This window comes from Hemitrygon akajei, chromosome 29 (assembly GCF_048418815.1).
Source record: "Hemitrygon akajei chromosome 29, sHemAka1.3, whole genome shotgun sequence".
Taxonomy (NCBI): domain Eukaryota; kingdom Metazoa; phylum Chordata; class Chondrichthyes; order Myliobatiformes; family Dasyatidae; genus Hemitrygon; species Hemitrygon akajei.
In genome coordinates, this window is record NC_133152.1 from 16,846,499 (window position 1) to 16,868,331 (window position 21,833).

Consider the following 21,833-nt stretch of genomic DNA (forward strand, 5'->3'; position numbering starts at 1 on the left):
TGGCTGATCATACACAATCAGGACCCAGTTCCTGCCCTCTCCCCATATCCCTTGACCCCGCTATCTATGAGCTCTATCTAACTCTCTCTTGAATGCATCCAGAAACTTGGCCTCCACTGCCTTCTGGGGCAGAGCACTCCACATATCCACCACTCTCTGGGTGAAAAAGTTTTTCCGCATCTCTGTTCTAAATGGCCTACCCCTTATTCTTAAACTGTGGCCTCTAGTTCTGGACTCACCCATCAGCGGGAACATGCTTCCTGCCTCCAGTGTGTCCAATCCCTTAATAATCTTATATGTTTCAATCAGATCCCCTCTCATCCTTCTAAATTCCAGTGTATACAAGCCCAGTTGCTCCAATCTTTCAACATACGACAGTCCCTCCATTCCGGGAATTAACCTTGTAAACCTATGCTGCACTCTCTCAATAGCAAGAATGTCCTTCCTCAAATTTGGAGACCAAAACTGCACACAATACTCCAGGTGGGGTCTCACCAGGGCCCTGTACAGCTGCAAAAGGACCTCTTTACTCCTATACTCAATTCCTCGTTATAAAAGCCAGCATGCCGTTAGCTTTCTTCACTGCCTGCTGTACCTGCATGCTTGCTTTCAATGACCAATCAAGAACCTATCAATCTCTGCCTTAAATACACCCAACGACCTGGCCTCCACAGCTGCATGTGGCAACAAATTCACCACCCTATGTCTAAATAAATTTCTCCGCATCTCTGTTTTGAAAGGGTGCCCCTCTATCCCGAGGCTGCGCCCTCTTGCCCTAGACCCTCCCACCATGGGAAGCATCCTTTCCACATCTACTTTGTCTAGGCCTTACAACATTCAAAAGGTTTTAATGAGATTCCCCCTCATCCTTCTGAATTCCAGTGAGTACAGACCCAGAGCCATCAAACGTTCCTCATATGATAACCCTTTCATTCCTGAAATCATCCTTGTGAACCTCCTCTGGACCCTGTCCAATGCCAGCACATCTTTTCTAAGATGAGGGGCCAAAACTGATCACAATACTCAAGGTGAGGCCTCACTAGTGCCTTATAAAGCCTCATCATCACACCCTTGCTCTTGTATTCTAGATCTCTTGAAATGAATGCTACCATGGCATTTGCCTTCCTTGCCACCAACTTGGCCTGCAAGTTAACCTTCAGGGTGTTCTGCACAAGGACTCCCAAGTCTCCTTGCATCTCAGATTTTTGGATTTTCTCCCCATTTAGAAAATAGTCCACACATTTATTTCTACTGCTAAAATGCATGACAATGCATTTTCCAACATTGTATTTCATTTGCCACTTTCTTGCCCGTTCTCCTAACCTGTCTAAGTTCTTCTGCATCCTACCTGTTTCCTCAACATTACCTGCTCCTCCACCAGTCTTCATATGATCTGCAAACTTGGCAACAAAGCCATACATTCCATCATCTAAATCACTGATATACAACATAAAAATAAGTGGTCCCAACACCAACCCCTGCGGAACAACACTAGTCACTGGCAGCCAACCAGAAAAGGATCCTTTTATTCCCACTCACTGGCTCCTACCAATCAGCCAGTGCTCTAACATGGTTAGTAACTTCCCTGTAATACCATGTGCTCTTAACTTGGTAAGCAGCCTCATGTGTGGCACCTTGTCAAAGGCCTTCTGAAAATCCAAATACACAACATCCACTGCCTCCCCTTTATCGATCCTACTTGTAATCTCCTCAAAGAATTCCAACAGGTTTGTCCAGGCAGGATTTTCCCTGAAAGAAACCATGCTGACTTTGTACTATCTTGTCCTGTGTCACCAAGTACTCCATCACCTCATCCAAAACAATTGACTCTAACATCTTCCCAACCACTGAGCTCAGGCTAATTGGTCTATAATTTCCTTTCTGCTGCCTTCCTCCTTTTTTAAAGTGTGGAGTGACATTTGCAATTTTCCAGTCCTCTGGCACCATGCCAGAGTCCAATGATTTTTGAAAGATTTTGCCACCACAATCTCTAACGCTACCTCTTTCAGAACCCTAGGGTGCAGTTCCAGGTGACTTATGAACCTTTAAGTCTGTTAGCTTTTTGAGCACCTTCTCTCTTCTAATAGTAACTGCACCCACTTCTTTTCTTTCACACACTACAACATCAGGCATACCACTAATGTCTTCCAGAGTGAAGACCAATGCAAAATACTCATTTAGTTCATCAGCCATCTCCTTGTTCCCTGGTTATTATTTCTCCTGCAGTCCTATGTCCACTCTCATTTCTCTTTCATTTTTAACATACTTGAAAAACTTTTACTATCCACTTTGATATTATTTGCTAGCTTGCTTTCATATTTCATCTTTTCCCTTCTAGTGATTTTTTTAGTTGCTCACTATAGGTTTTTTAAAACTTCCCAAACCTCTATCTTCCCACTAACTTTTGCTTTGTTGAATGACCTTTCTTTTGCTTTTACAATAGCTTTGACTTCCCTTGTCAGCCACAGTTGTACTATTTTACCATTTCTTCATTTTTGGAATACACATGTCCTGCACCTTCCTCATTTTTCCCAGAAATACACACCATTGCTGCTCTGCTGTCATCCCTGCCAGCAGATCCTTCCAATTTACTTTGGCCATCTCCTCTCTCATGCCACTGTACGTAATTTCCCTAACTCCACTGAAATACTGCTACATCAGATTTTACTTCCTCCCTTTCAAATTTCAAGTTGAACTCAAACATATTGTGATTACTGGTCCTTAAGGGTTCTTTTACCTTAAGCTCCCTAATCGCCTCTGGTTCATTGCATAACACACAATCCAGTATAGCTGATCCCCTAGTAGGCTCAACGACAAACTGCTCTAAAAAGTCATCTCTTAGGCATTCAACAAACTCACTCTCTTGAGATCCATTAGCAACCTGATGTTCCCAATCAACCTGCATGTTAAAATCTCCCATGACTACCATAACATTGCCCTTTTGACTCGCTTTTTCTATTTCCTGTTGTAATCTGTGGTCCACCTCCCAGCCACTGTTGAGAGGCCTGCATATAACTGCCATCGGGGTCCTTTTACCCTTGCAGTTTCTTAACTCAACCCACAAGGATTAAACATCTTCGGATCTTATGTCACATCTTTCTACTGATTTGATGCCATTCTTTACCCGTAGAACCACACCAACCCCTCTGCCTACCTTCCTATCCCTCCGATATAACGAGTAACCTTGGACATTCAGCTCCCAACTACAGCCACGATTCAGTGATGGCCACAACATCGTACCTGGCAACCTGTAATAGTGCAAGGCCTGCAAGCAGACAGAGCTCTGTTTCCGTGGGATCATCTGTGCCTGTTTGTCCATTGCCACATCCCTTTGATCAGACCAATTTTTCAAATACTGGGCCTAATTTCAATTTGTTTCTTGGGAGATGGTGATGTGGACAGAATTCTAATGGCATGCTTATAATTTTCAAAATGCTATTTCATTTTGAGCAAGTCTGTTGAAATATCCTGCAGTGCTTCAGCATGTCATTGTGTTATGATTAATTTATAATATGCATGTTAAATTGAATTCTGTGAAAAATGTGATCATTATAACTGCAGAACACCATCTGACCCGGTTCCATGTATAATTAGCCAAACTCAATGCAAGCTTACAATGCATCCTTGAAGTATACTACTCACCTTGGATGAAACACCCTAAGCCCCATTAGCAATTACCTTTAGCAATTAGTAATTTAAATTAAATTTCCTCTTACTTATTTCTTTAGAGTCTGAATTATATTTTTTAAGCCCAGATGTCAGCAGCAGAATCATTGAGCACCCAGGAGATAGTGATCTCACGTGCATCCTGCCTTTTACTCACTCCACCCCTGGATTTAACCATTCCATAACTCATTGAGTTGAAGAGTCAGATTCTAGCCAAATCCGGTGGAGGTAGCCCAGCCCAATCAGTTTGAACTGGGTTACGGACCTTCATCAAACAGGTAAAGGAAGCTTTTTATATCAATCTAATATTAATACTTTTAATAAAGTTACTTCAGTTGAATGAGTTTTTAATTAATTTATTATTTGTAATTAATAATTTTAACTTTTAATTTTTTGAACTTTATTTCTAAATGTCTGTGAATACCAGTAGTGCTGAGAAACTGGGTTAACACATTCTGGCAGCGTCAACGTGATCCATTGATGCTGTCGCTGCTTCAACATTATAAGAGGAATATGTAATTAGCAAAATCTATGGGCTACAAATAGCCCAAAGCTTAAAGGAACCGGCTTACCATAGAGCATTATCGGTGAGTCTACCACAGTCATAAATAATCAGTTCAGTTTTCATACAGCAATGGATTAGATTATTCATCATTTTGCAGATGAGATCATCTATTTTTTTAAGGATGGCAGAACAGAGTCCCAACCAACGTAACCCGAGCACTAATTCATGATAATCAATCCTCCACTTAAAATGTGTGTTGCCCTCTCCTTTTTCAACAAATTGAACCACTTCTCCGTGTTATGCTGTTTTTTTCAGTATGTACACAAGGAAGTGACTTTTCTGCAGACTGAAATGAAGCTGACATGGAATTCATGTCCCAATGACTTCTCAGCTGTGTGGAGTTTTATCTACTGGCTCTGTATACCAGGAAGCTGTTTGTGTGTTATCCATTCATAATGGATTTTTTTCCATTTAGTGAACTCAGATCACAACCATTAAAGATCTTTTGGAAAGCCAGCTCTCAGATAGTAACCAGCAGTTCAATTGTGGATGGCCTACTGTTTGGAAATAGGGATACCAAAGACCAGATTTGCTATCTCGTCACAATGACAATCTGGTTATTAACCATTATCCACATGAAATGCCCAGCACACCACACTATATTAGACAGTTTTGGTAATATTACTCCCACACATTCTTTGAGCAAATTGACTAGTGTACAGCCTAACTCTTAAATCAAGTCAGGGAGAGGTGATAGAGCTATTATTCAAGACAATATCCTAAAAAGGAGCGTTAATTCAATTTTTTGATCCTTTTGTAAGTGCAGTGTGATTTAAATTGGCCACTTCTTCAAAGGGTCCTTTAACTTCTTTGGAATGTCTTTATCTGACTTACATTTTCATCACAGTGTTCTGAACTAAATTGTTCTCCCCATGACTAAGTTGGTTTCCTCCAGGTATTCCACTTCCCTCTCATACTCCAAAGAAGCTCTGGTTGATAGGTTAAAAAAGGATCTAGTGCATAAATAACAAATAAACTCCTCTCAGGCTTCCAGCCGGTACAGGTATCGATTTTAACCAACGATTTGATGACAAAATCTGGTTTCTTCATTAGAGGTGATGCTGGGCATGCCTACTGCAGTGGTATTTATACCCCGTTGTCCATCCCTCCTGATTGGCTAGTCCTCATTCAATCAAGTTTCTCCTTTCCCAACTGGTTTACAATCGAATTCCAGTTCTTACTTAGAGTGAGACCTTCGTCTTTGTTAGAATTCTTTTCTTCTAGTTTTATTTCAATGGCTTCCTTCACCAGGTGGTCCCAAAAGGCATTAGCATGGCACAGTAGGTTTGTGGCATCAAAGTCAATCCTATGGCCATTGTGATTGCAATGATCTGCTACTGCAGACTTCTCTGGGTAACCCACATGGATACACCTCCGGTGTTTCCACCGTGCATCCCGTCTGGCCGATATACACCGCTCCGCATTCACAGGGAATCCTGTAAACACCAGTCATCCTGAGTCCAAGGTCACCTTTGACCCACATAAACTGTGATTTGAGCTTCCTTACAGGTTTGTGGATTGTATTAATCTGTATTTCTTCAGGATTCTGGATGTTATTCCAGGAACCATGGAAATACAGGGAAGTTAGGTGGTAGCAATGGGTTCCTCTTCCTTGTTAGTTTTCCTGGTTTTTCCCTTTTAAGGGGTCGATTGATTTCCTTCACCTTGTAGCTATTCTGTAGGAACATTGTGAGTAATTGTTTTATTTCCTTGTGGAGACTCTTCAGGTTTGAAATAGTTTTTGCACAATTAATCAAAGTTATCGCCAGGATCCTAAAGAAATACTGGATTAATCCCATCTGCAAACTCGTAAGGAAGCTCAAGTCACAGCTTACACAAGTCAAGGATGACCTGGGACTCAGGACGGCTGTGAAAGCAGACACGGTGGAAACCTGAATCAAGGAGCACAGGAGGTGTATCCATTTGGGTTCCTCAGAGAAATCAGCGTTAGCAGAACATTGCATTCAGAATGGCCGTAGGATTGACTTTGCCAGCACAAGACAACTGTGTTGAATCAATGGCTTTTGGCACAGCCTGGTGAAGGAAGCCTTTGAAATAAAACTAGAGGAAAAGAATTTTAACAAAGACGAAGGTCTTGCTCTAGGTAAGAACTGGAATTCAATTGTAAATCAGGTGGGACAGAGGAAACCTGATTGGATGAGGACTAACTAATCAGGAGGGTTGGATGATGGGGGTATAAATTGCACCAGACTAGACATGCCCAAGCAAAATTCCTGATGAAGATCGCAGAGTTTGTCATCGAAACATCGGTTAAAGTTGATACCTGTAGCTGGGTAGAAGCCCGAGAAGAGTTTATTCAGTTGGTAGGTTAATTGATCATTGTAAATTTTCTACTCCTCACTGTATCTCAATCAATAAAGCAAGTGGAGTAGGGCTGCTGGACCACAGAGTGTGTGACACATTTATTTCTGGTGTAGATGCCCACCTTAGGAACAGTGTTGATTATAATTAAAGAACTATAAGTGTCAATGCTTCACTGTAAATTCAATTTCTGACCTTATTGAACTGGCAAGGCCTGGTTTCAAATATTAATTAACTGAATATCTGATATACGGTAATTTGCAACTGCAGAGCAAAATGGCCCAGCACAATTTGTATATGAGTCATTAATTCCCAACCAGTCCCAAATGGGATGTCCATGTTACACCCACCACAGATTTAATAATATGGAAATACTTATTTCTTGCAATCTTGTTTCATTTGAATACTTGGTAAAATGTGTCATTCTATTACAGAGCAGTCTTTGCATGTTCTAATGTTCTACATATGGTTCTTGTTTTTTTTTAATTGCTAATAACAATCAGTAAATTGTCCAGATACAGAATGATAGTGATACCCAGGAATGAGGGGCGTAGTTAAAACCCTAATCAACAAAAATAAACTTTAGGCTGTTTACAGTTGTCATCAGGTTGTTTGTTGATCCACAAAGTTGAGGAATCATCAGATTCCCGCAATTAGCCATTCGACTTCTGAATGGACAATGAACCCATGTACACTACCTCACTATTCTTTCTCCTCTTTTGCACTCCTTATTTAATTTAGCATTTAACGTATACTTCTTTTTGTAATTTATAGTTTTTTTGTTGCTACGTATTGCAATGTACTGCCACTACAGAACAATAGATTTCATAACATATGCCAGTGATATACCTGCTTCTGATGCTGAAATTCAACATATTTTTGCCTTTAAAATTCCTGGGAGTTCAGCACATAATCCAGGCTGTTTGTTCAGAATGAGAGGAAGACCATTAGACCATTAGATAGAAGTAGAATTAGGTTATTTGGCCCATTGAGTCTGCTCCACCATTCAATCATGGCTGATCCTGTTTTCCCCTCCTCAACCCCACTCCCCGGCCTTCTTCTCATAACCTTTGATGCCATGTTCAATCAAAAACCTATCAGGCTCTGCCTTAAATACATCCAATGACCCGGCCTCTGCAGCTGCCTGTGGTAACAAAATTCCACAAATTCACCACCCTCTGGCTAAAGAAATTTCTCCGCATCTGGGTTTTAAATAGACACCCCTCTATCCTGAGGCTGTGCCCTCTTGTCCTAGACTCCACCACAGGAGTTCCCAACAAAGGAAGGCAGTGTCAAACCGTCAGAGTTGCTCTCTTTTCGGTTGAGATGCTAAATTAGTTTGTTACCTGCCCACTTACAGGCACTGCAGCTCGAGCTGCTCTTGGTGGTTTGTCAGTCAAGTTGGTTAATTGTCAAAAGTGACACACACAAAATGCTGGAGGACCTCAGCAGGTCAGGCAGCACCTATGGAAAAGATTAAACAGTTGACGTTGAGGGCCGAGACCCTTCTTCGGGACCGGAAAGGAAGGGGAAGGTGGCACAATATAAAGGTGGGAGGAAGGGAAGTTGGACCATCTAGAAAGTGACAGGAGAAGCCCGGTAATTGGAAAAGGGAAAAGGGAAGAAGGGCCCCAGCCCAAAACATCAACTGTTTATTCATTTCCATAAATGCTGCCTGAGCTGCTAAGCTCCTCCAGCATTTTGTGTGTGTTACTTTGGAATTCCAGAGTCTGCAGACTTACTCACGTTTACGGTTAACGGTCATCTGCAATCCGCCGTCACTCACATCAGATGAGTTGTTATGTTCGTTTGTGGGATCTTGCTGTGCCCCAAATGCTGCCCTCATGCACACACAGTGGGTGCATTTCAGTCATAACTAATTGGCTGTGTATCATCTTTGTATGTGTTGAATTCCGTCAATGCGCTGTCTCCTTCAGTTACTGAAGGTGCTATTCTCTTTTAAATTAGCATTCTCACCTTGAGGTGAAAGTCTTGGCATATGTGAGCGAGAGCTTGGGAGGATGTCAGTCCGATGCTGCAGGAGCATTTCTTTGCTTAGCAATGAAGCAAACAGACCGGGCAGAGAGGAAGGGGATTCATTCTACACCGCAATTGGCCTTGAATACAAAAAAAAATTGCAGTCAATTATGTTAACAGCTTTCTCATAAAATGAGGTACATAATGTGGTTTATAGGCAATAAAAGGTTCATCTGGAACACGGTCTGATTTGGTGCCATTATAAACTGACAGAGTCCCATCTATAATGATTTAATTTCCTGATAATGTAACATTAAGGCATTTCATTCTCTTCTGTCATTTCAACCTTTTAAAATATCTGTTATTAAAAATCTCTAAACACCAATTTAGCGTTAATTCTCAGGGAGGTCAGAGCTCAGTGGGTGGCCTGTGTTGCAGATGGATTCACTGTTTTCAGTCATGAGGCATATTGACTAGACAGAGCCGAGGTGGCTTACTTTGCATCCAAGTCCAACAATGCTGATCTGTAGGGAGTTCACGCTGCCATCGAATATGAAGAAACATAAAAAGTGCTTTGTTTGCCGATGAAACCCATGTCTGGGTTTGCACGCTTGCATCCCAAGTTTAGAAGTTGTTTAAAAACATTACAATTGAAATTTACAAAAGAAAACCGCATTTTCTCTTGGTGAGAACGTTTTTCTGAACTAATGTTATATTGCCCACAGTCTACCATTGCATTTTTTCATTACCTCCGCAGATTGTGAGTTATGCTTAAGTAGGCCGTAATTGGTTCAATGGATCAAATCTTGTTGCTGAAATAGCTGTATGTTAATGATGTGCACTGTTATTAATTTGGAAGCAAATTAGAGCAGTTGTGGATCTGAATTTGGGATCAGCTTACATTGCTCCACACAAATGGTAGACTGACACAATGCACCCCACCCCTCCCCTTTCCTTTTGTGGAGTTATTGGATTGCATAGAAATTACTTGCCACAAGCGGTTAGGACTCAATCTACAGTGTAAATATCATTTTAACAGTGTAGCTATTGTTAATGCAATGCTAAATCAACTATTTTTCCCAGAATGGGGACAACTTATATTGCTGAATCTCATTCCACTCAGTAATAGATAATTCTAATCAATTTTTACAATTTTACATTATAACTTATTTACTGTTTTTTTCTTGTATTTCATTTGTGACTTTTTCTCTCACTATTCAAAATTTCCTTCCCCATCTTTGCTACTTTTTCTGCATCTGATTTGACACCATTTTTTTTTGACAATCCCTAAATCTTATTGATACATGAAGCACACTATCAGCGCCAATACTTGCTGGATCTAAAAAGCCTAGGATCAGAAATAGGCATTCAGGCAGTCGAGTCTGCTCTGCCATTCCACTATAACTGATTTATGATCCCCCTCAACCCCATTCTCCTGCCTGCTCCCCGGAACCTTTGACGCCCTGACTAATCAAGAACCTATCAACCTCCACTTTAAATATACTCAGTGACTTGGACTCTACAGCCATCCATGGAAATGAATTCCAAAGATTAAATAATTTCTTTCTTTATCGCTGTTCTAATTGGCCAACCCTCAATTCTGAAGCTGAGGCTATGCCTCTGGCCCTAGACTCCTGGAATATAGGGAACATCTTCTACACATCCACTCTATCCAAAGAGTTCAATATTTGATAGGTTTCAATGAATTCCCTCCCCCCCCCACCCCCCATTCTTCTAAACAGCAGCATGTACTGGTACAGAGCCATTAAATGCTCCTCATATGTTAACCCTTTCATTCCTGGAATTATTCTTGTGAACCTTCTCTGGACTCTTTCCCATGTCAGCACATCCTTTCTTAGATAAACAACCCAAAACTGTTCACAATACTCAGATGCAGTCTGATCAATCCATTGTTATCATCATCATCACAATGTATCAGCCTTCCATTCCATTATGATACTGAAATTATACTCAAACTGAAGTTGAAGGAAAATTTGATACCATATCTTCCATTGGCATTTACATTGGGATTTTTTTAATAGCTGAAGGATCTATTCAAACATTTGGAGTATTTCATAGCTGTGTAATGTATATTGGGCATGTTATTTTTTCTTGAACAATCTTTGTAAAGTTGATGGAATGAATGCTGTGTGTATAAACAATTGGCAGTGACTGTTTCTTCAGTGGCATTTGTATCTCTGTTACATCATGTGACATTGGATTAGGTCACCATTCTCTTCAGCAACTTCAACAAAACTGAGAAGAACTCTGCCCCACTTCTCTGAAACTGTGTCATGGATATGTCTGAGGTACCCACCTGCTTCAAGCAGACTTCACTTATACCGGTGCCTTAGAAGATTGCAGTAAGCTGCCTCAATTACTATCGTCCAGTAGCACTCACAGCCACAGCTATGAAGTGTTTTGAGAGGTTGGTGATGAAACATATCAAATCTTGTCTGAGAAGTGACTTGGATCCCCTTTAATTTGCCTACTAGAGCAACAGGCCCACAGCAGGTGCCATCTCATTGGCTCTTCACTCAACCCTGGAACATCTAGACAGCAAATGTGCATACATCAGGATGCTCTTTATCAAATCCAGCTTGGCATTCAACACCATCGTCCCCTCAAAACTAATCATTAAGCTTCAAGACCTTGACGTCAATACCTCCTTGTAGAATTGGATCCTTGATTTCCTCACTTGCAGACTCCAGTCAGTTCGGATTGGCAACAACATCTCCTCCACAATCTCCATCAGCACAGTTGCACCACAAGGCTGGATGCTTAGCCCTCTGCTCCAATCGCTTTCCATTTATGGCTGTGTGGCTAAGGACAGCTCCAATGCCATATTCAAGCTTGCTGATGACAAGACTGCTGTAGGCTGAATCAAAGGTGCTGATGAATCAGCATACAGGAGGGAGACTGAAAAACTGGCTGAGTGGTGCCACAGCAACAACCTCTCACTCAATGTCAGCAAGACCAAGGAGCTGATTATTGACTAGGAGGAGGAAACCAGAAGTCCATGAGGCAGTCGTTAACAGAGGATCAGAGGTGGAGAGGGTCAGTAACTTTAAAATTCCTCGTGTTATCATTTTGGAAGACTTGTCCTGGGCTCATCATGTAGATGCAATTCCAAAGAAAGCACAGCAACACCTCTATTTCTTTAGGAGTTTGTGAAGATTCGGCATGACATTGACGACTTTGATGAACTTCTATAGATGTGTGGTGGATAGTATATTGTCTGGCTGCATCACAGCCTGGTATGGAAACACCAATGACCTTGAATGGAAAATCCCACAATAAGTAGTGGATACGGCTCAGTCCACCACAGATAAACCCCTCCCCACTACTGAGCACAACTATAGAGAGCACTGTCACAGGAAAGCAGCATTCATATTCAGGGAACTCCATCTTCCAGGTCACGCTCTCTTCTCGCTGGTGCATCAAGAAGAAAGTACAGAAGACTCAAGGTTCAAGAACAGTTATTACCCCTCAACTATCAGGCTCTTGAACCAAAGGGGATAACTTCACTCAGCTTCACTTGTCCCATCATTGAAATGTTCCCACAACTAATGGACTCACTTTCAAGGATTCTTCATCTCATTTTCTCAATATTTATTGCTTATTTATTTATTATTTTTATTTTTTTCCTTTGGTATTTATACAGTTTGTTGTCTTTTGCACACTGGTTGAACGCCCTAGTTGAATGGTCCTTTGTTGATTCTGTTATAGTTATTATTCTGAAGGGTTATTAAGTATGCCAACAAGAAAATAAATCTCAGGAAAATGAATGTCATGTTTGTACATAGTGACGTATATGTACTTTGTTAATAAATTCACTTTTAACTTTGAACTTTACATCATCCAAGACTGGACAGTGATTTTATAGATATGAACTAATGTTGAACCACATGTGAGGAAACAACATGTACCTTCATCAGAAGAAGACTTTTCCTAATTTAGATCTGGAAGAGGTGCAAAGGTTAAAATAGGGTAGAAAGAGAGAAATCCTCTGATTATGTGGTTCAAGGACCAAGTGGTGTTGATTTAAAATTTTGGGCAAAGGATGCTAAAGGGATATGAGTAACAATTTAAATACTCAGAGTTGTCATGATCTGGAAACCACTGCTTGTAAACATGATGGAAACAGAGTCAATCAGAGTTCTTGGAAATGGATTTGGTTAGGCAGTTCAGGGACAATAATCTGTATGGCAAGGGATGGAGCAGGAGACTGGGGTGACGAGATTTCTTTTCCACGATCTGACATAGGAGATGAGCTGAAGGGACGTCATCAGGTTTCATAATGATTATCTTACTCTGGTCCTTGAGAACATCAACTAATATGTGCAATAGAGTCTCTATGCACTGGAGAGATGACAACAAAACAGGTCAGTGATCTTTCACTCAAAATCTATAACCTCTAGTTCTAGTCTCACCCAAACTAACCTCATCCTGAAGAGTAAGATGCACAGGATCCATGGTGAATTGCCTGTTTGAATTCAGAACCGGTTTGTCCACTGAAGACAGAGGGTAATGTTCAATGGGACTTTGAAGGTCTGTGATGAGTGATGTTCGGCAAGGATCTGTGCTGGGACCCCTGCTGTTTGTGATGTATATAAGTGACCTGAATGAAAATGTAGTTGGGTGGGTTAGTAAGTTTGTAGATGATGTGAAGATTGACAGTGTTGTGGATAGCATAAAAGACAGGTAAACAATACAGCGGGATATAGATCAGTTGCAGATATGGGCTGAGGAATAGTAAATGGAATTTAACCTTGGTGGATCAAATGTTATAGGACAGTAAACTGTTAAAGGGATGACCCACATTGTGGGCCAAAGAGCCTGTTCCTGTGATGTACTGTTCTATGTTCTGTGTTTAGTGGTTCAACTTAATATCAGAGAATGTATACAGTATACAACTAATAGTATACTCTTCACAGACATCCGTGAAACAGAAAAAAAAAACAAAGAATGAATGACAGAAACATCGGAATTGAAAGCACCCCTACCCCACGCTCAAAGCAGCAAGAAAAAGTATCAATCCTTGACCCCACCTCATCCAGCAAAAGCACCAACCCTCTACCAACCTCAAAGGAACCATGATCTAGAGTTCATCAAAATCTATGTCCATCCTAACACTCAGACAAGCTCTCTCTCTCAATTGCAAGAGGGAAAGAAATATCACTCTTGCAACGAGAGGGAAGACTAGCCATTTTGATGTTACAATCCGCCATGTCGCTTATCTGAGTTCTGAGTTCCCCTACTCGAGGACCAGCAGACCCTCTCTCACCATCGAGTGAGAGAGAGAGAGAGAGAGAGATTGCTCAAGTGTAGGAACCTTCCAACAGCAACGCTCACCGCCTGCTATCCCAATGTTTCACTCTCCCGTGGCGCTTCAGTTGGCCACATCAATGACGAACCGGGTCGCTCAACATAACCTGAAGGGAAAAAGGCTGAATCAGCACCTGTGTCCTTGGCCAGGGCAGTGAGAGGTGACTTCAATCATGATCGCAATCCTAATACTCCAGCCCAGGGTTAACAGGTCTGGAAGGTGTTATTCTATAACCTGGGTTACAGGGAAAGGCTGGAATGCAGGAGACTGAGGGAAGACATAAAAGTGTACAAAGTTATTATTCATAAATGCATGAAGTTTTTTCCCCTCAGGTTGTGTGAGACTAGAACTAGAGGTCATAGGTTTAGGGTAAAAGCTGAAATAATTAAGGGGAATCTAAAGATAAATCCTTCATTCAGTGGGTACTGTGAGTGTGGAAAGGGCTGCCAGTTGGAAGTGAGAGATGTGGGTTTAGTTGTAATATTTAAAAGAGGTATGGATAGGTCCAGGGATGGCAAAAGTTTGGAGGGATATGGTTCAGGTGTAGGTAGATAGTACTAGGCAGAAGATCAGGTCAGCTGAAGAGCCTGTTTCTGTGCTGTAGTACTCTATGACTAGATGACTTTAATAGATTCTTCTCTGCATTGTACATTAGCCAAATTATTGCGTGCATTACATTGCAGAACAATGTCAATTCCGTCTATAAGGCAGTACAGCACAACAACAAAGTCAAAATTGTTGTTCTTTTTATCTTACATTGTTAATATCTTATTGAATATTAATCACGATTGTAATGTTGAAACTAAAAATGATTAATGTGCTTCTGCTCAATTTTGATTGCAGTGGGCTACCACGTTCAGGATCATTCCACAATATGTAAATTAGATTATTGTACAAGGATTATTATTTATAAATATTGGAAGCTGGAAACATCATCTGAAGATTCTCTCTGGCCATATAAATAATTCTCTCAATACCTATGTGTTCACTGTTTGCAAAAGTTTTCTCATCAGCACCAACAAAATGCAAGCCAGAGAGACCGTCTAAATCTCAGAATTCAATTAATGGACACGTGAGCAGCCTCTTAAACAGATTTAAGAAATGTCAGTACCTTGAATAGATTCATTTTAACTATAGATACACTCTCAATCTAGGCCTCTTCCCTCTCTCCCTCCCTCCCTCAATGTCTGATTGCACTGAATCCAGTATGCATCTCCACCACACAGAGAGAAGATAGCCATTTCTGAGTCTGTCCATGTATTTAGGATAGTCCAGTTGGCACTCAGAGTTTGGACAAACAAGGGACTGCAGATGTTAGAATGTGGAGCAACAAACAACGTGCTGGATGAACTCAGTGGGCCAAGCAGTGTCAGTGGGAGGAAAGCGACTGTCAACATTTTGGGTCAGTCTTGATGCAGGATTTCGATCTGAAAGGTTAACAATTCCTTTCCTCCCACTGCCTGCTGTTTTTCTCCAGAAGACTGGGTGGGGCATTTCATGCTTGCAAGCTCTAGGTGACAGAACCAGCCAGAGTTCCTGCTCCTTGTTGTATTGACCGATGTCTGCTGGAAAGTACGCAGCACATGGGAAAAAATGAATAGCTGTACTAAAGGCACAATTCCAACAGTTAGAGAAGACTCTTCCAGCGTCAAGGCCAAGTTCACATATTGAGGTGATGCAGGGCTGTTAGCAACTTCGGAGTTTGCACTCAGCAGGTGTCAACACTTTTGGAAGAGAGAGAGGAAAACTTGATAGAAGAAATATGTAAATATATTCAAGAGTGCAGATGCAGGGAAATAACTAAGCAGTGATGTGACAAGTGTAATGAAAATCAATTAACAGTCTGCATGAAATAAATCACAAATAACAAGTTATCCATGAAATAGCAGACTTGCTGAAGTCTTACCTGTTAACCCTGGTCTGCCTATAATTTTATATGATTATGAATACCAATACTGTATACTTATTAATAATTACTTACATTCATGGTGTTCTTGCTTTATTGTCAATGTACATCTGAATGGTTATATCACAGGGGGGAGTTTTCAGGCTGTCTGGCTGGTCTCACTGACACTCTATCCATGCATCAGATTCAAATGCTGAAGTCACTCTTCCTGAATAATCCCATCATCAAAGGTAAGCACATAGTATACATAGCTGGGAATCTTTCCTCCACTAACCATGATGACAGAAGCTTTGTGGCAAGTGGACCAAATTCCCACAGAACAAAAGATCCATGCAGGCATCTATCTGAGGGACGGGGCTATGAAACCTGGGTAGGAGGCAGAACAGTATCTTCTCACTCTGACTTCTCATCTCTGGCAGTCTCTAAAAGAAGCTCTTTTATCCAAGTTAGAGGTAGGAAATTGATCAAGAGATCCAAGCTCAGATCACCTTCAATCTCAAATTGGCCCAATTATGATGTATGTTGTATCACTGAAATCCATCCATAAGGTGCAGACAAATCAAGAGTGAAGACAAAACTTATATCATAAAGAATAACTGTTAGATGTGACAACAGAAAATTAAATATTTCCAATTAAGGAGAGTGAAGCTAAAAGTCAATTGCCTTTCTTGTTAACACAACACCACAGCATGATGCTATTCAGAACCATTACTTCTATTTCCCAAGCAATTACCGTTGTCTGGGGTGGCACTGTAGCGTAGAGGTTAGCAGAATGCCTTACTGCACCAGTGACCCCGGTTCAATTCCTGCTGCTGCTTGTAAGGAGCTTGTACAGTTTCCTCCAGTTGCTCCAGTTTCCTCCCACAGTCCAAAGATGTACCAGTTGGTAGGCATTTATAAACTGTCTCGTGTTTAGGCTAGGATTTATCTGAAGGATTGCTGGGCTGTTCCATGCTGTACCTCAATAAATAAATAAATGAGTCTTTGTTTGCCAATAACATGATATGTTTGAAATAGAAATTCAGAATACATACATCTTATATTCTTTATGACTGAACCAGCAATCTTCAGGTTGGGTATAATTCTGCCAGTTCTTCCACCACTTCCGCCATTACATAAAAAGAAAGGAAAAAGTTACTTTCATTTGGCATTTTTCATAATGTAAGGGCATCCTTACACATCATTAGAGACTCCTGGAATGTAGTATCTATTACAACACTGGGAACAGAGAATACCATTAATGCAAGACTCCCATAAACAGCAGTGTGAATATAGCCAGATAATGTTTTAGTTAAGTTCACCGAGGGATAAATTCACATCCAGAACATTCTTTATCAAAGTTTTGTTCTGTGGTTCCTTTCAGATCTAAAAGGACAGATGGGGCTTTGGTTTAGTGTCTCATTCAGAATTAAGATGCATGTACTGTACAATACAGTCAACCTTCAGTCCTTCTGGACTGAAATATTTACTGAAACGGAAAATTTCTTTGGATTCATAATATCATTACTAATATTAATCAAAAATATAATACAAAAACTGTAATAATAATTAATGTGTTGCTCATCAATTTTGATTGCAGTGTGACCAATACATACTTCCTGTGATTTGAAGTCCAAGAGAAATGGGATAGACAATCAGTTATAATTCTATCCTTTCAATTTCATGTGGGTTTAACCTTAGATCAGTGAACAAAATATTTTCCTTTCTGCTGGTTATGTAGAGGCTTAAGTTAAAATGAGTTTAGTCTTTGTCAGTCCCTGTGGACGTATCACACAAACCTTTGCATTATTCATCACTAAAATACAGCAAATTGGGAGTACAGTTCTTTTTCTGTTTAAATGTCTGAGAAGGCAGCCAGAATATCATCTCAATTATTCTCAGACATTTTGATGAGGCCTTTCTTTTGGCTGGAATCAGCGTCCACTAATTGAATGGTAAACCCCGACAACGTAAGTTTAAGCATTTTGATTTTCAATTTGCCTTTCTGTTCAGTCTAATCAAGGCAATCATCCCCATGCTGCTCCTTAGTTGGAGAGTCTTTGCTTTCTTTTTTGACGAAGCAGTAAAACAACTGCATAAGTTAGAAAACTTAAATAAAAATAGAAATTGCTGGAAACATTCAGCAGGACAGTCAGTATCCATGCAGAGAGAAACAGGTTGTATGTTGAATGCATTCTCTGATATTAAATGGAACTATTGAATTCAGCTGTCAGGAACCATTGAGCCATATCACTTTTCTCAGATATGTTGAAAAGTCATTGATCTGAAATATAGTTCTTATATTTTTTTCTTTCTCTCCAGATGCTATCTGAGATGCTGAGAACCTCAGGCATTTTCTACTTATGTTACAAAAATCCAAGTTGACTATTTCTGGGTCAGTTTTGAGCATGATCTTTGCTACCCATTAGACATGTACTCTAGAGTTTACAATGTACCATGTAAAGGATGTTCTTTTAATTTTTTTTCATGATAAATTGCATCTCTTACTGGGAAAAAATGGCTGATTTATGATGCTTTCCCATGGTCAGCATTAAGGCACCTTGTCAGAGGGGGGAAGAAGATTAATCTGCACATTAATCATTTGTTTTTCTAAAACTGGGATTCTTTACAAAAAACACAAAATGGTTTAGAATCTCAAAAGGAACTTTGTTTGCTTTCAATGGCATGAAGACTTTGAAAAGAAAATCAAGGAATGAAATAAAAAGGAACTGACAAGTCAATACAGTTCAAGATCATAAACACAAGAGATTCTGCAGAATCTGGAAATCCAGAGTAGTTTACACAAAAAGCTGGAAGAAATCAGCAGGTCAGACGGAATAAGCAGGTGATGCTTTGGGCCGAGACACTTTATCAGGACTCGTTAGGCTCTTCAGCAGGTCCCTGTGAAGGGTCTTGGCCTGAAACATTAACTTTTTATTCATCTCCTTAGATACTGTCTGGTCTGTGAGTTCCTCCAGCATTTTATGCATGTTACGGATCAAAGCCACACCATTCACAACCCTTTGTGAATGCATTTCATTCCAGATGGTCCAAAAGGTAGGTAGAGATAAACAGACAGAGCGGCATGAAATGTGGTAAAGACATTTGTGGTAGAGACAGAGAGAGCATAAGGTAGAGGTAGACTGAGAGAAAGGTGGGTAATTTTAGATTATATTACACAGAGGAGTGATCTAGAAGGGAACATAAAAGAGGAGTTAGACTGAATAATCAAATAGAGAAGTGACAGAGAGAGAGGAAAGGAGGTAGAATTTTATTGGGAAAAACAATGGAGGAGTGGAAGTGGAACAATGTGAGGTAACATAGGGAGAAAGTGGAAGAAAAGAGAGAAAGAAATGAAACTACCATCTCCTTCAATCCTACTTGACTTGCACCTAATTCCTTCAATTGTCCTTCCTCAAGAGCCAGCTCAGTGCCACCTCAAGGCTTCCATCTAGTGGTTTGGTCAAGAACCATTCCAACCTTCTGGACACATCAAAGTCAGAATGTCAATGATGTTGAGATCCACGTTGAGATACCAGTAGTGTTGGCTGGAGTACTGGAGATGAGATGCACCATCACTAGAATGAAACAGCACAAATAAGTTTAAACTGTTCTCAACCACATAAGATCCCGAATGCAGTGGTCATAAAAATAGGTGGTGGAGGGTTTACTAAGTACACTGGATTCTGGTTTATTAAGCCATTGGTTAATCTGGGCAGCCACTTATTTGTTGCAACTCTTAAAGAGCAAAAACAAATCGGGAAAATAGCTGGGACACCCTTTGTTTAATGGGGACACTATGCCACTTAATTGGGAGAAGACTGTTGATGAACAGTTTCTAACTAGCATCAGAAGTGTGCACTTTTGTGTGGCCATTAGATATGAAACTGTGCTTGGAGTGAACAGTTTTGAAACAGTGTCAATGCCATGTGTTTGTGGTCAAAAAGCAGTGATTTTTGTCACTGATAGTCTGTGAGTAATAAGCAGTAAGATTCTTTTGCTCACTGCAGTTTCAAGCATTGGGGTTTGGAGATGCTAGAAATGGCCGGGAGTGAAGATAAAATGATTTCACTACTTCAACAAGTTAGGACTATGAAGAATTTGAAGATATCAACAATAATCTTGAATGTTAAAGTTAAAATGAAGATTTGAAGGATGCAAACATTGAAAGCACTGTTTGAAGGCAGTCCACCAACTGCACTAGGCATCTGCACTGATTTTATTTATCAAAAGAACACAAAAGTATACACTGAATGAATTCCTCTGTCAATATTTATTAGGAACTAATACACAGTTTCTTGTACTGTAGTAGTTTTGGTATTGTTCTGACTTATTTCATATTTCATTTAGATACATACAAACGTTTGTAACTTGATCCTCAGTTTAAGGTTAGTTTGTCTTTTTTTATACCATTTAACTATTTCCATGAAACTTCATCTAATTAGAACAGCCACTTAGTTGGGCCAAAATATATTGGTCTCGATGTGTCCCAATTAACTGGAATCCACTGTATTACTTTACTTAATAGTTTTATCTCCTCAGCTTTAATGAGTTTTGTGTCAGAGGGGAATTTCCAAAGTTCTTTTTTCCTTAAGTTTTTCCTTATGTTGTCGTTTTTCCAAAGAAATATGAGTGATAGTAGAGATTTGGGATGCTGGTCCACACAGAGCCAGAATGGGACTACCTTGAAGGTAAAACTGACCTTTTCCCATCATTTGTCAAACAACTGTCTGCTTGATCACAAATCATGATCTCACAATAATCAAAAATACACCCTTTACTTTATATATGTAATGTGATATTTGTCCCCTGCATGACTTTCATGGTTGTGCCTGTGAAGAACATAGAAATCAGTAGTCACCAAGTTCCAACTATTACAATTTCATGTGACTCAGTAGTATCTCCAGTGATTAGGGAGAATGTATCTAATTCACCTTCAGGATCAAATTTACTTTTCTCCAGTGCACTTCAATGAACAAATATTTGGCTCTAATAGCTGGGTAGCAACCATTAGCTGCTCCGTTCTACTCATCAGGAACATGGCAAATTCTTAGAACATTACTGTAATGCTGACAGCCGATATAATAAGCATAGTATATGTTTGGAGTTGATATAATCAAAAGTGTCACATCAACTACTATCTTCCTGTCTGTCGTTCTCATTTGAATTTTTCTTTATATGATCAGTGACCTCTCTCTTTATTTTAGGTCTGTAACATATTATGTTTACATCTACTGATCTGTTCTATCAATTCTGGTAGTTCTCTCATTCTCTCTGATGGTATACTCCCACAGGCACACTCAGTCATATCATAGTGTAACATTAGCATCCTTGGCTGAGAACTGTGTTACAAATGGATAATACATGTTCTGGAGTTGGTTCATTTTCCACACTGTGCAGCCTTGTCTTCCCCTTGTAAACCCCACTGATGTAAATTGGCCAAGGTTAAAGGAGGATCAAACGCTGACAATTTTACTTGCCAGTCTGTGCATGTCAGTCAGTCATTCAGCTATACCCAGTTGCTACATTTCCTCATTGCAATGGTTTAGCTCTCTTACCTTCTGCTTTTATCATCCCTACTTTGTTCTCAATGCAGCGTGTTTGCAGTTGTCTGTGGAAGATCCAGCTTCTGCTGCGCGTTAGTCATTATTTCCACAGTGTCTTGGTAGATTATACAATTTTGACCTGACCTCTTCTTGTGTTTCCTTTTGAACTATAAAACCTTAAGTTTAAAATGTAAATCTTCAGCAAGACAGAGGTTTTACACATTTACTTTCCTGTCAAAATTAGTTGATGCAAAGTTGACAAGCTCTTTTTCAAATGTGGCTGAACATGTAAATGGTTCTAAATAAGGCCGGGGTCAAATAAAACCAGATACATCCATGTCCTTCATTGGGCCTCACTGCTGCTAGACTGGACTGAGTGAGCTGGAAGGAGGTAGGGAGTGTCATTACCTGTTAAGAAGCACACTAGGGATGAATAGTGAAGGCGTAATGAAGAGAATGTAGTCTTCTTGTGTATATTTTCTAGATTGCAAAAAAAAATGACAATCAAACTTGATTTCAGGAGTTCATAATGGAGTGAATTCA